We start from the raw sequence: 22,041 nt of genomic DNA, 5'->3' as shown, positions 1-22,041 counted from the left end.
ATAACAATCTTGAACATGTGTATACCCTAGTAACACAACCTTATAACATCAAGCAAAAGTTAATGAAAGTATATGGTAACACTGAAAAATAACCAAGGTGCCTTAGAAATTTAAATATCAGGCGGACAAGAATTGCTAAAGCTATGAAAAATTCAGACAACATAATGAACAAGTATATATATACACATATATACATATATATATATACACATATATATATATATATATATATATATATATATATATATACACATTGGACAACACATCTAACACTAACAATATTTTTCACATGGAACATTTACACACACAAGGAAAAACACCAATATTCTCAATAAGTTTTGAAGTATTAGTATCGTAGAGCATATGCCATATGCTATAATCACAAAGTAATAAACTTAGAAATCAATAACAGAATAACAAAAAGATAATTGGCAAAAACTATCACTTATGTATTATATATTGTTGGAAATTTTAAAACACTACAAAATTAGTCATTGGTCAAAGAACTTATTAAAGACGTTAGATGATACTATATTTTAAAAACTTAAGGTAAAAAACTAGGCAGATGCAACCAACAATGGTATATTCAAAAAGTTGGAAAAAGTTCAAAATTAATGAGCTCAGCGTCAACTTATGAGAAGTTAGGATAAGAACAACAGACTAAGTGTAAAGAAAATAGAAGGTAGGAAAGAGACAGAAAGAATGAAGAGTAGAAATTGACAAAATTGAAAACAAACATGGCTGAAAATATCAAAGAAGCAACAAAAAATCTTAGCAACTAGGAATAGAAGGGATTGTTTTTTCTTACATGTCTTTTCTTCCTTATATGTCTTCCCCCCCCCCCCAGGTTTACATATTGAGGAATAATTGACAAATAAAATTGTATATATTTCAAGTACACAACATGATGTACATATACATGACTTGATATGTATAGCATTACAGATAAAGTTTAACATTTTCATACCCTATGACCCAGTAACTTTTCTCTAAGGAATTATTTGCATATATGCATCAGGGGACATGCATGAGAAATGATCTTGGTTGTTTGTAATAAAAAAAAGACCAGAAGCAAACCAAGTTTCAATCAAAAACAGAATAGATAAATGGAATGAAATGAAGTATATTTATTTCATTCAATACTGAAAACGAATGAATCACAAGTGATAGCTTCTGTATGAATTGACTTCAAAAACATATTTAGCAAATAAAAGTCACAAAAGAATACATATAGGATACCTCAGCTTTATACAGTTCAGCAAAACTAAATAAGCAAAACTAAAAATATATTGCTTATAGGTGTAGGCATACATGGTAAAACTATAAGGAAAAGCATCAGGGGACATGCATGAGGACATAATGGGGACATAATGATTAAACCAAAATTCAGGGTAGTGATTACTTTTGGGGGGTGCAGGTTGTGAAATCAATGAGTGACACACAGAGGAGAAGGTTCCTAAATTACCTACAGTGCTTTACTTCTGAGATGGAAAGTGCTTTACTTCTGAGATGGAAAGTGCTTTACTTCTGAGATGGAAAGTGGGTACATGGGTTTTCATTTTGGTATCATTGCATTACTCATCATTTATGTAGTACATAGTTCATAAGAAAAATATTTTAAGTTTCAGAGAGAAATGAACACGAAGGACTCAACTATACTTCTTGATGACATGCCCTTTCTTCTTTAGACACCCCAGGAAATCTCAGTTATTTTACATCAATAGCTTTTACCTGAAAGTACCAAGACTAGAAAGGAGATAATTGCCTCACCTTTACCTATGATTGGATGCTACAGCCTGCTAGGAAAACCCGTGTTCAGAGATGGCAAGAAATGTCCTATTTTTCCAAGTTTTAATGCAAGAGAACGGTATTTACATATCCCTGATTTTAGTCTACTTCTGTGTACATTTCCAGAAAAAAACAACAAAAAAACTATTATTATTTTTTTAATCACAAAACATGACTATTGGTAAATTTGCAGTTAACTAGAGCTCTAATATCACAATGTTTTAACATGTCACTTCACACTGTAAAAGTTGTTGTTCCCTAAAGGAAAGAGAAATGTTATGGGAAGAATGGAACATCCCTTGTCACTTTCTTATACAAGGAAAGCAGCGTGTTTTCAGAAGACCCCAACAAATGTTTTCTAGGTTCAACTAGTATTAGGTTGGTGCAAAAGTAACTGCAGTTTTGCAATTGTTTTTAACCTTTTATTTATTTATTTTTATTTTATTGATTTTCTTAACATGGAACGTTTCACGAATTTGCGTGTCATCCTTGCACAGGGGCCATGTTAAACTTCTCTGCATCGTTACAATTTTAGTGTATGTGCTGTCGAAGTGAGCACACAATTGGTTTTAACCTTTTAAACCACAGTTATTTTTGCACCAACATAATAGTCCTGGGCCTGGAAAAAAACTCTGTGGTCAGAGTCTGAGATGAACTCCTAACTTTAATCCAGAAACTGGATAGATTTATCTCTTCCCAAAGTGCAGAAGTTTTGTGGGGAAGGCTTGGAAACTCAAACACAAGGCAGGATAAATACCATTAGGCAGGAACAAAGATACTAGTAAATAGATAAAATAACTAACATCCATCCACTTAGAGGGTTTCCATAGGTTTTCCCTTTATCCTCACAGCCCACAGGAATAATTATATAATTAAATTATGATGTGTCCATAGAAGTTTTTAAAATGAGTTTGCTTCCAAAATTTAAATTCCTTTCATTGAAATGGTACAAAGACAGAAAGAAAATTCATAAATTGGATTTCTGGATCCTGAGTAACCCAAAGTTGATTATCTACCATTGCTAGTGAATAGACTTTTCTGAGAAATTCCATCAATATTTCTACCAAAAGAATGTCTTAAATTCTTTTGGGCAGCACTGGGCCAATTATCTCTAGGCACATTTTTCTCCCTATGCCTGTCATTTTGTGGAATTACATTAAATTTTGTTAAAAGCACTCCATAAATAGTTAATTAAGACAAAAATAATTCATCATTCACTTAAGTGCCATAAAATATCAAATACAAAATTTAAGGGTGAAAAAGCAATTTCTGATTCACATATACTTCACGGCAGATAATAAGGGCTGCATCTTCTGCTCTACCGTGGAAAAGGAAATATTCCACTTGATTATCTCATTTTGAAGAGCACATTGTAATATATGTGAGGTGATTCATTTCCTCCATCTTTCCTACAAACGAGAGAATACTCATATTTGTCTACAAGTATATTCTTTTTCGAAAAATGTGCACCAATGCTGAGCACAGAATCAACTCTGCCATGGGACAAGAAGAGCTGTAGGGCAAAGAGCTGTCATGTGGGGTAGTGTGCAAGTAAGATGTCTTAAATTTCCATCTCAAATCACGGGGAAACTTGCCCTCCATATCCTGTAGCCTACCACTCTCATGAATTTCAGGACAGCTTCATGTTCTGGTCAAGAGCATGCGTCCCAACACCACTATGAGCTTGTCATGGAGGCCCCTCTTCTGTTATCACTGCACCGCACTCCACACTGACTCCACCATTCCAGAGAACCATGAATGAAGGGTCACTTTGCAGAGCAGACTTGTAGGGCTGGTTTAGGGTAACGAAGAAGGGTTAGGGCATGGTCAATACAGGCAGCAACTTAAAACAGAATATTGGATATGACTGTGTTAAAACTCCATCGACCATCCCCCTATGAGAAAGGCCACATTGGCTACAAACAACCCTGTCTTTCTTTTCTTTTTTTTAATTAAAGTTTATTGGGATGACAATTGCTAACATAGTTACATAGATTTCAGGTGTACAATTCTGTAATACATCACCTATATATCACATTGTGTGTTCACCACCCAGAGTCAGTTTTCTCTTTCCATCATCAAATATTTGATCCCCATTATCCTCATCTACCACCCCCTGCCCCCTTACCCGCTGGTTAACAACTAAACCATTGTCTGTGTCTATGAGTTTTACAAACAACCCTTTTTTATGGAACCAGACATTCTGCTTTAGCCGGTTCCTCGATTTCTTCTTTTCACTGTAGACAACTTTGTGCAAGCTGCTCTCTGAATTTCCAAATGTCTTTTATCTTATATGAAGAACAACTCGTTACTTCCAAATTGTGTCCTGTTGTTCCAGAACATGAATTTGAAAGAGGAAGGATGCTATTGAAGGAGGCTGAGAGGATTAAGAATTCATATTTCAAACCAAAGTGGCTTCTTATGGTACACACCCTTGTTTTCCCCTGTCCAGCTTATATCCCCCATTCTTCTCATCATGGCACCTCAAATTTTGCTTCAGGAAGCTATCTCCCACACTTCTGCCACTGAATTTACGTTGGTGGGGTTGATCATCAAGGAGTTTTCTTTCCTAGGCCAAGGAGTGAGCATATGACTCATCCTTGGCTTTGAAATTACATTCTCTTAACACCTCTTCACCAGAATTTGAAACTTGAGCAGAGTGACACAAAGACCTCAAATGGCTGGCATTCATTGCCCTGATCGCATTCTGGAGACACTAGGTATCAGCTTCTGATACCTACATCTTCAGAGAGGCTCTGGTCCGTATCCTTTCCAAAGCCAATGTCTCAGAATTGTCTTCAATTCTGTGAGCTACGCGGTGTTCTCAATAAACTCCTCTATTGCTTATGTCACACGCCTCCAGTTCCTACTGCTTATAATCAAATCTTCCTGGTATCATTGAGGTATTTTTCCTAAGAGATCCATCTACTCATAAATTAATTGCTACTTCTGATACTTGAAAGGAATCAATGTAAATTGTCTTTTATTTGCCTTTGAAATACTTGTTTCATGAAATTTATTTTTTAAAATAACTACTATATTTCCCCGAAAATAAGACCGTGTCTTATATTAAGTTTTGCTCCAAAAGATACATTAGGACTTATGTTCAGGGGATGTCATCCTGAAAAATCATGCTAGGGCTTATTTTCCCGTTAGGTATTATTTCCAGGGAAACACAGTATGAAAATTATTTTTCTGCTTAAGCTATCCTTGAAAACGTTTCTAAAGAGCTCTGAGGTATGTTCTCTTCTTAATTCTTATAATGCCGGGAACGAAGGCAGTGAGCCTCAACATTTTAAAGCTGGAACACTCCATCACTTTACCTTCTCAGATCATTGCATTTAAAAGGTCCATACAGATCATTTAATCCAAGCTCAGCAAACCAAATGAAAATTATTTCCATACCATTCTTAACAGACGGTCAATTGGTCACTTTTAAAACACTCATTAATTTCTTCAGTCAACCCATTCCATTTTTATGGGACCTTATCATGAGGACATTCATCCTTAGGTTAAGACAGAATTTGACTGTCCATCTTGTTCCCTTTCCCCATGTCTCTTTCCCCCTTCACACACATCCAGAAATTTCTGCCTATAGATTCTATTTCTGCATGAGCAATGACGTCCATCAGGCCATTTTTCAAAGACTTCAAGATGACTATCCAGTTTTATGGAACATACTCCTGCACTCCTAAAAGCATTCCATGCATAGGACTTAACCTTTTGAAATCTATAGGTCAAGCTGCTGTTTTGAAATTTTATGAAAAGTCCTTAAAATAAGTGGATATCCTCAATGTCAAAAGTCCAGGACTGAGGGGCGTCCGGTTAGCTCAGTTGGTTAGAGCATGGTGCTAATAACACCAATGTTGCCGGTTCAATCCCCACATGGGCCACTGGGAGCTGTGCCTTCCTTAAAAAAAATTTTTTAAAGTCCAAGACTGAGATTCTTAAAATTAAGCTCTGAGATAAACAAGATTGTATGTAAAATTATAGAGGTTCCTTTTTAAAAAAGAGTCCATTTCTATTGTCCTTAAGATAATTTGAAAACAAAGTATTGCTATAATTTCCAGTTGGCAAAAAAGTTATGTCTTTTATCCAGCAGGAGGTTAAAGATGGCTTATTTCAGCAGCAAAATCTGTATTGTTGGAAACTACTGGAACTTTCCTCCTTTTTAGGAATCCCTCTCGTAGGTGTTGATAGCAATCACAAAAACCACACAGCTTGGCAGAATCTGTGTATACTGAAAAAGTAAAAGGCTTTGAAGACTTGCTGGGATAAATTATTCATCAATAAAAATCACTTGTCTGATAATTCAAATCCCAAAATAGTTTTTCATTCTAGATAATTTTTAAAAAATAACTATAATACGTATAAATCTGATTCAGAGTTAACTAAGAATTTCTAAAAATGTCTACTAGGTATGTGCGCTGACAAAGGTCTCTTATACATTATCTCAATACAAATTTTACCTATATTTTTAAAATAGAAACATTTTTATACTCGATTTTTGGAGTTTCATGGAAATGCTTGTACTTTTTCTAACCACACTATGTTACAATTTCCATCTGGCATATATGTTTACCTAATACAAATTTCTGAAAAGTAATATTTGCTTCTGAATAGGATACATTCTACAAATATAATTATCCCTAATATCAAAGTAGCATTATATGATGATTACAAGTGCATGGTTGAGAGTAAAAAGCTTAGTCTTCCATCCAGTCTCTAACATTTCTATTCTTCTCTGTACCTCAGTTTTCTCATCTGTACAAGCTCTGTAGGATTGTTGTGAAGTTGTTGTGAGTTAATTGACTGTAGAGGACTTAGAACAGTCCCTGACACATAATAAGTGATCAATAAAAACTGGTTTCATATCCATGTCTCAATGTTAAGAAAATTTTTTAATCCAAAAAGACAAATTCTTATTTTTATATTATTTCAATGTGGATATTACTAAAATCCTCATAAACGGAAGATAAAAGCCCCTAAATTCTACAAAAGACGTCTTTATATATTGTATCATAATTCATATAATCACATCAATTAATTTTATAAAACATTATTCACCTTGTCAATTTTGAAAACTATATTAATACTCAGTAATATTTATTATGCAAATGGCAAAAGTAAAACCCAACTTCTAATATTGATTACCATTTCTTGAACACCTTCTATAGTCTAGATAACTTATCAAGGGCTTAATATTTTAGTTCATTTAATCTTTCCATCAACATTATGAGATTTCTATTTCTATTTCCATTTAACAGATGAGGAAGTCAGTGGTTCAACAACAGAGCTAATAAATAAATAACACAGTCAGGACTTGAACCTGATCTATCTGATTCAGAGCTCATGTTATATCACTAAAAGGTATAAATCCAAAATATTTAATAGTCTGAACTTTATCATAGAGACACCAATATATTTTGAGGACATTAATCTACCAATAAACTTTCTTCAAGATTATCTTCCAAATAATACTTTCTCTGTATCAAATAAAAAATATATTTACAACATGTAAATACATATTATGTGTGTAACTTAACTATTTACATAAAACCTGCATTTTAAGTTGACGAGTTACCCAGTGAATTTTATGTATGTAACAGATATATTTGGTAATACCCATTAACCTAGTACCCAGGTCCTTGGGTACTACTTACTCTGTATTTTTCACAAAATACAATTTGTACATAGTTCTGAATTCAAAACTATGTATGTTCAAGGAAGAATTTCAAGAAGTTACTTCACATAGTAGGTAAAAGTAGTTTCTGATGAAAGCATTTGATGGAAATGTTTTTGTACTAGGATAAGGTCACTTAAAATTAAATCAATTCTCAATTTTTTTTTGTGTTCGCTCATTTATCTGGTCTTGAAAAATAACATGATCTTGAGTAATAATCTAAGAGTAAAGAAAGTATCACACAGTAATATTGGAGGCAGTCAGATTCCAGGCCCATTTCCTGTTTAGAACAGCTAGAAATTAGAGCTTTAAAAAATAGCCTCGAAACGCAACCTCTGGCAAAAGTAGCCAAGATGAGATGAGCAATTCGAATATCCACGGTTGGTTTGAAGTTACCTGCAATCTTGGGAGAAAGAATATTCTCATTGGCTGGTAAAGCCAAAATCAGGTGTCATAATCACAAGAGCAAGATTTTAAAAAGGTGGGGGAAGGGAGTGGAAAAGAGACAAGGCCAGCCTAGAGCTAATGCACCTAATGACCTGAGCTGTAAGGACACTCGAACATGTACTGAGAATAGCAAAATGAGAACCAACTTGACACGACTAGCAGAAAGAGCTGGAAAGAGAGAGAAAGAACAGGACAAGTATAGTTTAACTAACTAGAGGTCTTCAATAAATGGATAAGGTAGCCTAACACTTTAACAAGCTCACAGGGTCCTATTCTATTATTATACCAAGTGCTTCGGTGAGAATGTACGAATAAGTCGACACAGCACCACACCTGACGTGCACCTGAATGGAATAATAAAGCTTTTCATTCAACACAATCCCATCATTTGCTAATTCTCTACTCTATGCCCCTAAGTTTAGTAACTAGAAGAACAGATGATGAAACATTCCTTTCCACAGAGAACTTGCAGTACATTCATTCATTCATTCTGCCTACATTTATTTATTTATTTCTAAGCACGGGCTTTTTTGGTGGTAACATCCTGGGAACCGTGGGGAAACAAAGCAGAATGAGTCAAGGATGCTGCCTTCTGGAAACTCAGTATTTCAGAAGAATATAGGACACATATACACAAGGAATTATAATAGAAGACAGGAAAAAGCATTTCCTAAGAACATAGAGGAAAAAAGTCACAGAAGTAAGAGGTGGGTCCACAGACAATTTTATTATCATTCTTCAACTTGCACAATTGGATATTCATTTTATACATATTGTGTGCTTCAAATAGTTTTAAGGGAACAAAATGTTTTAAGGAAATAAACTACGTGGGTAGATATTATGAATGTAGAGATAAGAATGAGCTGGTTGGTAATTACAGACAAACAGCATCAGTACACTATTCTGGCTGTAAAGTCCACGCGTGGAGTTAACTGTGTCCTTTCTGAGTAGTCTTTTCTTTTCCTATCATATGTCTATACCATTCTAATTGCACCTTCTTTATCATAATACAATGGAGCACAGGAATTGTACCTTTCTGCTGGCTAACGTGCATTTTTTATTCCACTTGCCTTACCAAATCCATTGATGGGCTGAGAGAAATCCAAGAATTGTTCATTTCACAAATTAATTTTGGCATTTTAAGAAAACCTCATTCCAAAACCTAAATATTTTCCTGCTTCATCATCATGAGATTACATATGTCAACAAGACACAGTTTTAACAAAGCCCTTCTATTATTAGATAAAATATGGGTGTTTTGTGTTATAAGGAAATTGACAGCCTACTACATCATTTGTCAGAGGATTGTACAAGCTTATAATACAAACTAGAAAATAATTTAAATAACACTGCATATTTTGATTCAACCACGGTTTATGATTTTAATCCAGGAAGTCATAACAGGCAGGATGGTAAAACCATTCATGCACACAGACACACACACACAATTTATTTGTTTATTTGTCTACTTATTTACTCACATGTTGCTAGTCATTAAGTCTGTTTCCTTAGGAGAGTATGTCAAGGGCTTCCCAGTATCAGCTTTATTATCCTAAGCAGGGTCAGTAAATTATTTCTGTAAAGGGCCACAGGTGAGTATTTTAGGCTTGTGGGTCATATGGTCCCTGTCACAATTACTCAACTAGGCATAGATAGTACGTAATGACTGTAGCTGTATTCCAATGAACTTTATGTATGGACACCGAAACTGAATTGTTTACAAGTCACTGAATATTATCCTTTTGATTTTTTTCCCAACCGTTTAAAAATCTAAAAAACATTCTTAGTATACCAGCTGTATAGGAACTGGTAGAGTGCTGGATTTGGCCCATTCGCTTGCCACCCACCCCCACCCCCCACGTCCAAGAAGCCATCATGATTCAAAGACCATTCTTTTCTGAAAGTGTACTCACATATTTCTCAAAACTATTTACCTGTATGTTTGCCTAATGCAATAGGAAGTGATAAGACCTTGACACTTTTTAAATAAGAGGAACTTTTAGTTTTTTTATTTTTTTTAAATTTATTGTGTGGCAGCCTATAACAGTAGTGTGTGATGAGAGAATTAACCCTTTCAATCCAGCATACACCTTGGCACTGGGTTCACCGACTGTAACTTAGAGTCGGGAATCCCTGCGAGTGACACTCAGGCTCATCAAATTGAAGAAGCCCTTGGATTTGACGGTGCTTCGAGATTATGTTTTTGAAATATCTAGATCAATTCTTCTGCTGTTTCCTCAATACAGTCCTCCCACTCCCACCCCACCCTCTCACTACCTTTATAACAACTGTGGGGACAAAGCCAGGAGAGCAGTTCCCAGGCTCTCGACTTCATGTGGAAAGGTGCTGGCTCGGGTAGTAGATGGTCATCAGCTGTAACTAGTTGGCCATCAGCTGTAACCAGTTAGCCACTGGCCATTGATACAACTGTCGTGGCTAAGCTAGCAAGCGTGGACAGCGAACTGCAGATCGTGTGGTTACTGCTTTCTGTGTCTCCAACCCAGCCACCAGCAAGAATATAGTGGTATGGGCCCCCTATCCATGACTCTGTTGGTGTTCCTTTTTGGCCTCACCATATCCTGCGTTCTTATGCGGGGTGCGGGACCAGAGACCCTGCATGACAATTACCTATGGCATATTTGACCCCTATTCTATAAGAAATGCACCCTGACAAGCTCAGGTTAGTAAAATGCAACAGATGAAATGCACTTGGTGCTATAATCTTTATATACCTTTATCCCCTATGGCTTTTTCAAATTAGGAAGACCAGAGTAGCCCAGTCACAAAACTCCCTTGGCCACATCTGGTAAAGCCATCCTATGATACATGTGCTTTTAATGTTATACAGTGATGCCCAGCAGTCCATCACGAAAGTGAACCAGAGGGGCCAGAACACACATTTTCTTGTTTCAGCTTCACCACTTACTCAAGACAGCAGACAAGTCCCTTTGCTTCCCAGACACTAGGTTTCCACATTCCCAAAACAGAGACTGAAGCATGCACTTAACCTACTGCACAAAATTGTTTTGAGGATGAAATGAAATATCATATGTGGAACTGATTAGTAAACATAATAAAGAGAATTAAGAACATTATCTCAAATTGTTATTTGCTCCTTAATCCTTCTCTTAAACAGAGAAATAACTTTTTCCCCTTAGTTTCAAATTTATTTTCCGCTCAGAATAGCTGTCACTTGACACCCAGTTGTCACTCCTTATACAAAGTACTTCACCTTCTCTTATCTTTTCTGACACAGCCATCCACTTAGTTTCTCTATTTGTCATGTGTCTCTCCATTTTTTTCCTCTCTTGGATTTTTTTTTCTTTCCTTTATCTTTGTTCAGTTTCTTTTTCTTTTTAATTGGTCATTATGCCGTCACTGGAGATTAAAAGTCCACCTTTTCTTTGTAATCTGCAGCAAGTTGCTTGCAGTGTTCAGACCCTGCCTTCATCTTGGTTATTTTACCTGATTCTGTCTAATCACAACCACCGAATAGGGGCTTTCTTTTTGTGTTTCACTTCTGAGTTTGGCACCATTCTGAAGGTTTAAGATTGTGGGAAGTCTCACTCCAGATAATTTAAAAAGTTGAAGTAGGAGAAGGTAAGGCGATTAGAAAGCATAATCAGTAACCACAAGATTGCCATGGGGATACAGAAGACAGTTCAGGGAATATAGTCAATAATGTTGTAAAGATAATGTAGGGTATCTGATGGACACTTGTCTTATTAAGGAGACCACTTCAGGGACGGTGTAGATGCCGGATCACTGCTCTGTACACCTGAAGCTGAAGCTGAACAATAATGAATGTCAACTATAATTTTATACACATATATACATACACATATGTATGTATGTATATAGTCACAAGAAGTGGCGTACAGCATAAGGAATAGAGACAATAGAAATGTAACAGCTATGTTAGATGTCAGAGGGGTAGTAGATTGGGGGAGGGGGTTATCACTTTGTGAGGGGTATAAATGTCTACCTATTACATTGTTTTGTACACCAGAAACTAATAATAAAATAAATAAAAAAAATTAAATAAACAAAAACTCCCTCACAGACAGTGCCATGTGAGCTGGTGCACTGTCATGATGCAAGAGCCATGAACTGTTGGCAAAAAGTTCAGTCATCTGAAATGCAGGGTCTCAGCTCCTGCTCCCTGTACAAGAATGCAGGATGTGGTGAGGCCAAAAAGGAGCACCCACGGAGCCATAGGTAGGGGAATCATACCACTATATTCTCGCTGGTTGGAGACACAGAGAGCAGGAGCCACATGATCCCCAATATGCCACCCGCTTCTCTGCCGACCAACCAACGCCCTAGCATAGCCATGGCAGTTATATTAGTGGCTAATGGCTAACTGGTAACAGCTGATGGCCCCGCAGCCACAGTGGATGGCCATCTGATTACAGCTGATGGCCATCTAATAACCGAGCCAGCACCTTTCCATGTGAGGCCAAGAGCCTGGAAAGTGCTCTCTGGGGCTCTGTCCCCACATCGTCTAACTTTTTCACGCAGCCTTTTCAGCACTTCCAAATAGTAAAACTGGTTAACTGTTTGTCAAGTTGGTACAAATTCACAATGACTAAGCCCTCTGATATAAAAAAAAGGTTAGCAATATCATTGCAACAAGTTCGCGAACTTAAAAAAACAAAAGTTGAACTGTCCCAGTAGCTGAGGTATTTCCTTAACCTGTCAAAGTCCACTTTCTGGATTAATTTCCTGTGCTTCCGGAAAAGTGAAGCAGTAGCCCTACATGAAAGCCTGTGGTGCCACCTGCCTCCCGGACTAGGATTCAACATGCGTGGGTGTTTGGGAAGACTCATTGGATTGACATTGGAACGGGAAATAACAGGCAGTAACACAAAGCTGGGAGAACACATCACTAATCAGACAGTGCTGGGTTCACATTCTGGCTCCATCACTTACCAGCTGTGTGACCTCCAGCAAGTTATTTAAGTGTTCCTTGGGTCAGATTACTCTTTCATAAAACGGACATATTAACTCCTTTCTCACAGGAATTTGTGAGGACAGAAAGGACTCCGCGAGCAGCATCTGTCATCATTCTCATTCTCATTATTACTACAAAAAACTCTTAAAATTGCTCTAATGTATATTTAAGGGCTTGACTCCTCCCATAGAGGTTCCTGATAATTGCTGAAGGTAAACGTCATGTATTGGATCTCAGAGGGCACCCAACAACGTGAGCATTCAACCTTGAGATTCTTTAGAGCTGATATTAGTATTATGTAGAACATGGAATAAGGTTGTTTCTGGGAAAACATTTTCACTCTGGCAGCAAATATCTCAGTGATAAGAACACATATGTGTTCTAAAATGAGAGGTACCTATGGAAATAATGCCACAAGAAAAAAATGGGTTACTTTGTGAGGCATATATGTTTCCTTTAAAAAAAAAAAAAGGTAACTGAAAATAACTGATTGGTATATGCCAAGAAGCTTTGTTGAGTGTTTACCTTCTGTTGGAATTATCCCTTCCAAGAGAAACAAAATAAAGAACTAACTCAGCCTACCTGCCTGTCTGTCTCAGTTCATTTACAATGAAAATATTCAATTCTAACGAACGGAATATTTTATGAAATAGAGAACAGGATTAACTCTGTTTTATTAATTCTGTCTGGATTAATCCTGGAGTCTTTACTCTGCATTCTAATCTGCCCTATTTTCTTAACTGTGCAAAAAGAATGGGAGAGTGCTTATGGCAATACCAAGTAAGCACATTTAAAAAAGGGGCACTGCACCCAAAGCATCCTTCAATAGATAGTTGGATAAAGAAGATGTGGAATATATACACAACGGAATACTACTCGGCTATAAGAAAAGACGAAATACTGTCATTTGCAAAAGCCTGTATGAATTTGAGATTATTATGCTAAGTAAAATAAGTCAGACAGAAAAAGTCGAGAACCATCTCACTTCACTCATATGTGGGATATAAAACTGAAAGCAACAAAAGAACAAGACAAAGAAAGAAAAAAAAAACCTCATAGACACAGACAACAGTTTAGTGGTTACCAGAGGGTAAGGGCGGAGGGGAGTGGTTGAAGAGGGTAAAGGGGATCAAATACATGGTGATGGAAAAAGACCTGACTCTGGGTGGTGAACACACAATGTGATATATGGATGATGTACTACAGAAATGTACACTTGAAACCTATGTAATTTCACTAACCATTGTCACCCCAATAAATTTAATTAAAAAAATAAAGAACATTAAAGTGAACCACCACATTATTAGCACACAACTCCTGTTACAATTTTTTTTGTCTCTAGTCTAACTATCTGTCTTTCTGTTATTTTGAAGAGTGTATCATCAAAATCTGCCTGCAAATCAATGAGGACACCAGAGAAGAAACTCACATCAAAACAGAATTACTGAAATTGTGCTTCATACAGTCTGAACAGCAATAAAAATCAGCTTGATCAGTGTATACTCACACCATCCCAGCAGAGAAAATCAATCAGAAACATTGATCACCATGTTTTATTTTGCTGTCAGAGACAAATTAATCAGTATCACACATGACAGTACCTACGTAAAATGACAGCAATTCTTACTACCTAAGTTTATATTCAATTCAGATCATTAAGACAATCATTTTAACAGTACAGTAAAAGAATATTAGATGTAAAAAATTCCAAGGTAGGTGGTACTCTTTTATAACTTTTATACACAGCAAACAAATTCAATATTCCCAAAGCACCGAATCAATCATATATTATCACATTTAGGATGATGAGTGTGTGAGCCTGTGTTTGTGTTTGGGGAGAAGAGGGGAGGTTATGACAAGTCTCTGTATTCACTACATAAATTAAACTCAGGTTCAGAGAGGATAAGCATCTTAACTACAATGACAAAACTTGTTGGTGGCAGAAGAATATCTAGAGCTCACAGATTCTGAATCCTAATCCAATATATCTATACCACATTTAAAATGGCAAAAATAGGAATTTCAAGACAGAGCCACTAAAAGAGTCATTTTGTGGAATAAACAACAAAACCTACAAACCTCAAGTAGCTTCAAAATCTAAATGTAAAAATGTATTTTAAAGATATTTTAGAAATCTTTATATTTGGCCACTATCCAATGCAGCTCTTTGGGGCTTAGAAAACAATATATCCCCAACCAACAGCAACAAACTCCAAAATCTCAGACATGATCCTCTTATCCTAGCAACTCAGAGAACACTATTGAAAAGTTTTGTTGTTGTTGTTGTTTTTTTAATTGGTCAATAATCTGGGTGATATTGTGGCCTTGTCAGGTTCATTTAATTTCAATGGTCTTCCCATTTTAAACCTTTAAAATAATATAAATAAGATGATTTCATTTCAGTTTGACCCAGATAAGGTGATCTTGAAATTGGGGATGGTCCCATTTCTCTCAGCTCATATTCCAAAGTGAGGCATGATTTTTAGACCAAACACTACATATTCCTTCACTAATTGTATACTCAACATTTGTGCAAGATTCAAAATGTACTGTTACACATGCATTTTAAAAAAGCAGACAAAATCCCCTGTTGTCATGAGGTTTATAGTCTAGCAGGGCAGACTAGGTAACATAGAACATCATTACACACACACACACACACACACACACACACACACAGAGTGCTGTGAAAGTGAAGAACAGGAGAACCTAGCTTTGGTAAAAGGAGGAATGATACCTAAGTTTAGAGAAAAAATGAAGAAGGTAGACATAAGTGTGAAATATGATGATCTTTTTCACTTCTGGTCCTCCCAGAAAGGCAGGAGGGAGCCACAGTAATGAGTGCAGCGATGGATGGAGTAAAGCCAAGGTTGAGAGTGTTACAGGAAGCAATTCAAGCTACAATTACAGAGATGAGAAGCTCAGAAAGGCTTTGAAAGTCACACGGAGAATTCATACTCAGGTTCCTGAGGCTTCAGAGCACATTCCTTTACCCCAGAGTGAGAGAGCACCTTATAATACCCCCTCTCTGTGTTGAAGGGTGATAATTTCTGGGAAACTAGTCGCACAGAATATCTCCAACCACACTATACAAGGGCTATTATTCCATGTAGACAATAGTAAAAAAAAATGGTCAAGTGGAACCTCCAAAGATTATTATTTTTCAGTTGACAGATGGATATATGAGTGAAAGGGGAGCGAAACACTGACCAGGGCAGGACAGCAGAATCTTCACCTCAGTTCTGCCTTAATAAATAATCTTTCTGATCTTGAATCAATCACTTCATGTCTGTCATTGTGCCATCTGTGGTGCTCTCTTAGTATAAAGAAGCTAGACATTCATAAAACTCTACAGTTTGATGATATACTAGATGTAATTGTGTGTGTGTGTGTGTGTGTGTGTGTGTGTGTGTGTGTGTGTGTGTGTGTGGTGTGTTAAATAGAATTCTGTAGCATAGAAAACCTTTGGAAACTTCAGTGAGAACATGGCACTGAGTTTCTATTGCACTGTAACAACAGATCCACATATGCATTTGGATTGTTCTACCTGCCATGATGTTATGTATGAGTATAGCCTGTGAGATGGCCTTGCGTTTCTTTTTGAGAAAAAGAGAGCCCTGCTTTAAGAAACAGTTTATTACAAAGATGAAAATGTGTATGTATTCAACTAGTGCCTTTTCCAAAGTCAGGTTGGAAAGTACTACAAGGAAAATGAATGACTCTAACTAAATATATTTAATTTAAAAAACACTTGACACCTATAATGTGCTGGGCATAATATTGGCTCTTAAAGCTCTGAAAGGCTGGTGGAGGCAAGGAAGAAGTTAACCAACAATTAAAGTATGATAAGTGTGGGAGTAAAGATACCACGGAACAGAAGGGGGCACCTCTCTGCTAATGCTAGAGACGCTTCCTTCAACAAAAGGACGGTGTTGATGATAGCAATATTAATCCCAGCTAACAGCTGCTGAGCACTTGCTACAGGCTAAACACTGTCTTAAATGTTTTATTTAAATTTCATAGAGAAAGGGAAGTACAGAATAGTGGTTAATATCTCTGGCCTGGGAGTTAGCCTGTGAGTATTCAGATCCCGCAACGAAGCCCTCCATCTGGCCGAGGAAACCCGAGTCCAGGCCAGAAGGCATCCAGGCTATAATGCACCACTTTATTCAGTGGGTGATCACTGGGGTCCCATCATAAGCCTCACCCTTGTTGAGGTCCTGGAGAGGACGACTGTTGACAAAGCACAGTCCCTGTGTTTGATGAGGCAACTCACAGTCCCAATGAACCCCGAGAAAAGAGCTGTTCAGCTACTATTTAGTGAAGATTCTGGAAGAACTGAAAATGCTTGCTTCTTCCTCTCCCATGCTTTCTCATTCACATTTAATTTCATCAGAGACGGTCTCCACGGAATTTCAGCAAAGCAAAGTGACACAACAAACCGGGAAACTTTGTTAATTGGGTTGACTCAGGCCAGTGTTTTCTAGTGCAGTAAACATAGTCCTGGCTGCTCCCTAATTAGCCTGTGAAGCTGCCAGAGAATACCAAGGGCCCCTGAAGTCCTGTGGGGACTTCACTCCAGATGCTCGTCCCAGCAGGTGACATGGGTGATTCAGCGTCCCACCTGAAGCACACAGTCTCATTCTGCACACAGCCAACTTATACATTTTCTTTCTGCCTCTTTCTGTTTGTATCTTTAATTAGAATTCTGAAAGTTTTAAAATAGACCATGGCCTTAGCCGACTCAGTACAGGATTCCAAAATTCTTCACCTTTTTAGCTAAAATAAAGGAGAACCACAATTTTCGTACTGTAAGAATTCCCCGCAAGAGCAAAAGTAAATCAGGATATTGTTCCTTGGGTGATAAGTACCGTATTTTGCCATGCATCATGCACGCTCTTTGGCCTAAATTTGTGAGGGAAAAATAAGGATGTGCATTATACATGGGTGGTACTAATTCCATATCTCTATAAATGTTTTTAATTCTTCGATTTATGCTTATGAGTTAAAAGTGTAACTCTAGAAATCAGTAATGATATCCGTATGCAGAATAATGCCCTGGAATACGATAATTGTTTTTGTTGAACTTACCACAAGCTTGTAACTACGAAGAGTTCTTGGCCTTCTATGATGTGTAAATATCGTAAATCTGTTACGGTACATAAAATTCTTGTACCTTTTATCTGTTCTTGTGTTTTGTAATTATTTGTTCCATAAAATTTCCTATACTATAATATGTTGAAAAAATGCTAAAATTCCCTTATAATACAAAAAACAAGTACCTAAATGTGAACAAATAAAAATTTGAATTAAAAAACTAAAACAAAAGATTTTTTCCCCTGAAAACTTGGGCCAAAAATGTGGGTGTGCATTATATATGACAAAATACAGTAACTTGGAGAAAGTATTTAACATAAAACGCCAAGTCCTTCCTTGTAGAATACCTTTGCTAACAGAGCTCTGTCTTGCTGAATTAGAAAAAAAAATAAACAAACAAACAAACAAAAAACCCCAGCTTTCTTTCAAGGGCAGTATTAAAATTAAACAGGGTTTTTTGTGTTCTCTATATTTGAGGAAATTGAACACTTCCATCTCAGGTCTCTTAAATTCTGATAGCCTAATTTTTAAAATAGTTTCATGGGTTGTAACTATAGGACCCTACAGGAGGGTCCTGTAACATACAAGAGCATCTGGAAAACTACAAGAAAAAAAACATAAATCATATGAGGACAATTTACATTTGAGATTGCTAATATTTTGCTGCCTGTCACATTCAAAGCAGTGGGACACAGTGGGAAAAACATTGGTCTGGGATTAAATTACTTAGGAGAATTGTGTTTTAGTTTGGGTTTAGCAGTAAGTAGCTGAGGACTTTAGAACAGGACTTTAATACTTTCAGAGTTCCACTCTCCCTATTAATGAGAAGACGTGACTATATTATTTCCAAGTCCCTTTTCCATTGATAAGAATTAGCTCTTTGATGATCATCTGTTAATTCAATTTGCTGAGCATTGACACTGCTCAACACAGTTTTGTCACTGTGGCTCAGGGTAGGAAAGGTAGAAGACGACATGGAAATCTGACCAAAGAGGCAAGACATTATTAATCAACCAGGCAATAAGTACGTGGCAATACCTGAGAAAAGATATCAGGCTGGGGTATCAGTAAGAAAACAAGATTAGCCATGAAGACAGCAGACCAACAAGGTAGAACTAGCTGTGCTGTGCATCCACAGCCAAGTCACACTACCTCTCTGGACCTCAGTTGCCTTGTCTATAAAATGAAGAGTTTGGGGTCACATAATAATCTCCATTGTCCTTTCTATCCCATGTCATCTTTGAACGCTATTCTGTGCAAGGCCTTGAGGCCCAGTTAGGGAAATAAGTCTGGTGACCACAAGCCTAGGTTGTTCAGGACAGTCCCCATTTGTCCCTGTTGCACCTCTGTGATTATTAATAGCACCAATAGCTCTCTCGCGCATATGTGCTCCTTCCTCTCTCTCTTTCTCTCCCGCCCCCCATCTCCACCCCCCACCCTGGCCCAGTTTCACCTCCAAAGTGTTTCAGTTTTATAATCACCATCCTAGTAATCAGGTGTGCGCACACACACACACACACACACACACACACACACACAAGCTGATAAGGCAAGATTGTTAACCAGTAAGTGTCAAGGAAGGAACAGACAAAAGTGTTCTAGGACCTCAGAAGTGGAAGTATTAACAACCATTTTGTCTGATAACTAAGGCTTCATGGATGAGTCAGGACATGATTTAAACCTACCAAGCAAGACAACAAAGGGAAAGGGGATTCGGTGCAACTTTACATCGGGGTGCCAAAATAATGTGTGCCCATGACTGGTCTTCATCTTCCTTTATCAGTATATATGAGTATTACAATTTTAATACAGTTTTTTTTTCCTTTCTTAAAATGTGTGTACAGTTTTTTGGCACCCTCTGTACTTATATTGAACTTCAAATTGCTTCCTAGGTCATCCCACACTTTAATTACAGAGCAATTTTTGGACCTCTTTTGACCTTAATGTCATATTTAACTTAATCACCCCCAAATCTATAGTGGCCTTCTCCTCTTTCAAGTATCTGTGACCCCAATTGCTGAAGTGCCCTCACTGTACAGGTCAAGAAGGACAAAAGTATTGCCTAACCTATGTGCATCTAGTGAATTCCTTCTAGAATCTTTATTTGGGCTCTACCCTTAGCACATCATTCTTTCTGCTTTACATTTTCTCTTTGGGAAATGTCAGTCATCTCTAACCTTTGCTAGAATTGACTCCCAAGCTATATTTTGAGCAACTGTGTTGTGCCATTACATGTCTTTTGGAAATCAAGCCCTCCTTTCCAAAAACTGGACATTGTCATTTGGATATCCATCCCTTGGACAAAAGCTCAATCTCTCTAACATGGCTAAAGAATATCTGTTCTAGCCTACTGGTATTAGTAAATGTTAGTTAAACGTATGTGCCTTGAGAACTTGGACCGTGCTTTAATCAATGTTGGATCACCAGGGCCTTGCCCCATATCTGACAGTGCTCAACATATACTGTTGAATTGATATGACGGTTGCTTTTTATTCCCAGTTCTAACATGCGCCCCCACCAATTCTTATTTTTGTCTCTGAATAGAGGCGATGGATACCTCCAGGATTTCAAAAGTAATGTACACTTGCCTTTATGCAATAGACAGAGCATTTGCTGTACAGAGAGCTCAACAGAGAACCACCAGTTGTTCGATTTTCAGTATCAAGCTAACTCAGACTGGGGAGATTCACAGCTGCAACCCCCTTTCCTGTTTTTCTCGCATCACAGCTTCCTTGAGTGATTTCAGTTCCTGACTTTGCCTCTCATTCTTCTCTCCTACCAGTGACTGCAGGCTGACCTCCATTTGCTTTTTCCCCATCTGTTTTACAAAATCATTCTTCTTCTATTTTCATCTTCGCTTTCTAGCGTCTAAATCACTGAAGCCATGACCTTTGAAGCAACTAAAGCAATGGTATGAGTGCATCCTCTGATTGAAAAATCAAAGCTGAGCTCATACATGGCATAATTATTCTGTGTGCGCAGGAGTGGTGTCTGTACTTTCGGAAGACAGATAATTGGATTTCAGATTACTGATAAAAAGATGCACATTCCACCTGAGCCCCGGCATTTGTTTTGTTTTGTTTTGTTTTGTTTTTCCAGGGACACCAGAGAAACTTGAAACTTCAATTCTTCTGAGGGCTCTTATCACTACACAACAGGTCCAATCTGTTCTATCTCCTGTAGGTCTCCAACCCATCTCTTTATTCTTCCTCCAGAACTCTCTGCACTGCTCCAATATTGGCCATCATCATAATTCACCTGGCCACTCAGCTCTTAGCTGCCTTTCTGCCTCCCAACATGCTCTCTTCCCTCCACCTCCCACCTAGTTACAGGTCACCACAAAACTCTCCTTGGATTTTCCCTTCAAACATTCTCAATGAGGTTTCCTAGCCCAAATAACTTCTTTAAATTTTAAATTAGTTACCAACATTGAAAAAAATCAGGAGATTTTTCTAGTAAAACGCAATTTTTGTCTTAACCGATCTGGCAACACTAGACCACCATCCCATGTGGCCATAACCCACTAGAGCTGAGTGTTGGCATTAGGATGGGACAGGCGCTATCTCCTTTGCCAAAGTCTTCTCACTCCCTATTGTTTTGATGTCACCTGAGGTGAGATCATTTGTCATATGCTGATATTTCACCAGAGGCACTTCACTTATTTTCACAGTCTGAGTGGTTCCTGGGGATAGGGGTCATTTGTAACTCCCACACTCTGATTCCTATCAGATGTAGGGGTGCCAGAATAATAATTAGTAAACACTTGCAGCTACATGTGAGGGGTTATCCCAAATAGGACTTAAATGTATTTGCGGGTTCTTGCAGAAGATACAAAGGTATGAGTTACTGTCTTTACAAACAGTTTAGTTAATATCGCCTCAAGTTTTAATATCATGGTGTCACATCTATACTTGGATATTTGGAGTGTAAAGGGAAAACAAAGAAAAACAGGGCTTGAAACAAAGTTTAATTTCTTGATAACTCTGAGAGGCACTTTTCTTGTCATTTTCTGGACTAATCTCTAGCACAGGGTGAAAAACTGACAGTGTCTCAGATTTCTCTGAAATGAAAT

The 22,041-nt window shown here is 37.4% G+C and overlaps 1 protein-coding gene and 1 non-coding gene across 3 annotated transcripts in view; both read right to left on the bottom strand.

Annotated features, from left to right (window-relative positions):
* The window catches only part of KCNIP4 (potassium voltage-gated channel interacting protein 4), a 1,020,161-nt gene that overhangs the window by 925,173 nt on the left and 72,947 nt on the right, over positions 1-22,041 (bottom strand). The gene's annotated exons all lie outside the window — the stretch shown is intronic.
* LOC141570223 (U6 spliceosomal RNA) lies at positions 2,241-2,347 on the bottom strand. The gene has a single exon (XR_012494234.2). It is a non-coding gene; the product is annotated as a U6 spliceosomal RNA (small nuclear RNA).

The sequence above is a fragment of the Rhinolophus sinicus genome, chromosome 1, assembly GCF_057876585.1.
Source record: "Rhinolophus sinicus isolate RSI-liver-muscle chromosome 1, RSI-T2T, whole genome shotgun sequence".
Lineage (NCBI taxonomy): Eukaryota > Metazoa > Chordata > Mammalia > Chiroptera > Rhinolophidae > Rhinolophus > Rhinolophus sinicus.
Note: the sequence above shows the minus strand (reverse complement) of the source record. Positions and strands in the feature narration are given on the sequence as shown.